Genomic DNA, 2,009 nt, shown 5'->3' with positions numbered 1-2,009 from the left:
TCCAACTTTCAGATGCATAGGGAGCAGTTGAAAATATAATTTACATTAGGCTCACCTTAGTCATTAACTTGATTGATAGGCACTGAGGGAGTGAGTGATGACACCAGCTTTCTCTTCATGAGCTTTTACCAATCAGTTTAGACTGAATTAAGCTGTGTAACGGTTTATCCCAAATATGAAGTGTTCTGTCTCACTAATACTACCTGTCCATGGGTGGTCTGGCTGTGACTGTCTTATTGTGTTCTTTCCTGGACTATTCCTGGCTAACCAGGAAAGTCCTGTTTGGGACATATCTGCTATGAAAGAAGAAAAGAACAGACAGCCGACACCTCGTCCGCCCCGGAGCACAGGCCTCTTCGCATAGTCACCGCCGCCGGTTTACACCCGCCACCCCCAGCTCACCATGGATGATGACATCGCTGCGCTCGTGGTCGACAATGGCTCCGGCATGTGCAAGGCCGGCTTCGCGGGCGACGACGCCCCCCCGGGCTGTCTTCCCCTCCATCGTGGGGCGCCCTCGGCACCAGGGCGTGATGGTGGGCATGGGCCAGAAGGACTCCTACGTGGGAGACGAAGCCCAGAGCAAGAGAGGCATCCTGACCCTCAAGTACCCCATCGAGCACGGCATTGTCACCAACTGGGACGACATGGAGAAGATCTGGCACCACACCTTCTACAACGAGCTGCGTGTGGCCCCCGAAGAGCACCCTGTGCTGCTGACGGAGGCCCCCCTGAACCCCAAGGCTAACCAGGAGAAGATGACCCAGATCATGTTCGAGACCTTCAACACCCCTGCCATGGACGTCGCCATCCAGGCCGTGCTGTCCCTGTATGCCTCTGGCCGAACCACTGGCATTGTGATGGATTCCGGCGATGGGGTCACCCACACTGTGCCCATCTATGAGGGGTACGCCCTCCCCCATGCCATCCTGCGTCTGGACCTGGCTGGCTGGGACCTGACGGACTACCTCATGAAGATCCTCACCGAGCGAGGCTACAGCTTCACCACCACGGCTGAGCGGGAAATTGTGCGTGACATCAAGGAGAAACTCTGTTACGTTGCCCTGGACTTCGAGCAGGAGATGGCCACAGCGGCTTCCTCTTCCTCCTTGGAGAAGAGCTACGAGCTGCCCGATGGGCAGGTCATCACCCTCGGCAATGAGCGTTTCCGCTGCCCCGAGGCACTCTTCCAGCCCTCCTTCCTCGGCATGGAGTCTTGTGGCATCCATGAAACTACCTTCAACTCCATCATGAAGTGTGATGTTGACATCCGCAAGGACCTCTACGCCAACACAGTGCTGTCTGGCGGGACCACCGTGTACCCAGGCATCGCCGACAGGATGCAGAAGGAGATCACAGCGCTGGCCCCCAGCACGATGAAGATCAAGATCATCGCTCCCCCTGAGCGCAGATACTCCGTGTGGATCGGCGGCTCCATCCTGGCCTCCCTGTCCACCTTCCAGCAGATGTGGATCAGCAAGCAGGAGTACGACGAGTCTGGCCCCTCCAGCGTCCACCACAAATGCTTCTAGGCGGACTGTTTAGTTGCGTTACACCCTTTCTTGATAAACCTAACTTGCGCAGAAAAAAAAAACAAAGGATGAGAATTGGCATGGCTTTATTTGTTACTTTTTTGTTTCTTTTTTAAATTTTTTAATTTTTTTTTTTTTGGCGCTTGACTCAGGATTTAAAAACTGGAACGGTGAGGGTGACAGCAGTTGGTGTGGAGCAAGAATCCCCCCAGTTCTCCAATGTGGCCCAGGACTTTGATTGTACATTGTTCTCTTTTTTTTTTTAAATAGTCATTCCAAATAATCAACATGGCAGTGTGACAGGAAGCTCCTGCCTTTCCAGAAGCCTCTCTCTTCCCCTAAGCAGAAAAGCCCCATCCCTCACCCGGGTCCACGCATGGACAGGGGTGGCAGGGAGCATTGCTTTTATGTAAATTATACCTTAACCAGGTTTTTGTTAAAAAATCTTCCGCCTTAATACTTGTTCTTTAGTTTTTG

At 53.0% G+C, this 2,009-nt stretch overlaps 1 pseudogene across 1 annotated transcript; it reads left to right on the top strand.

Moving 5' to 3' along the window:
- The first annotated feature begins 403 nt into the window (after positions 1-403).
- Positions 404-1,532, top strand: LOC102857579 (annotated as a pseudogene). Its single transcript, XR_438835.1, has one exon. The product of XR_438835.1 is annotated as an actin, cytoplasmic 1-like (transcript).
- Positions 1,533-2,009: the final 477 nt, after the last annotated feature.

Source organism: Elephantulus edwardii, unplaced genomic scaffold (assembly GCF_000299155.1).
Source record: "Elephantulus edwardii isolate Elephantulus edwardi_28Jun2011 unplaced genomic scaffold, EleEdw1.0 scaffold00011, whole genome shotgun sequence".
NCBI lineage: Eukaryota > Metazoa > Chordata > Mammalia > Macroscelidea > Macroscelididae > Elephantulus > Elephantulus edwardii.
This window is presented reverse-complemented; position numbering and strand designations above follow the sequence as displayed.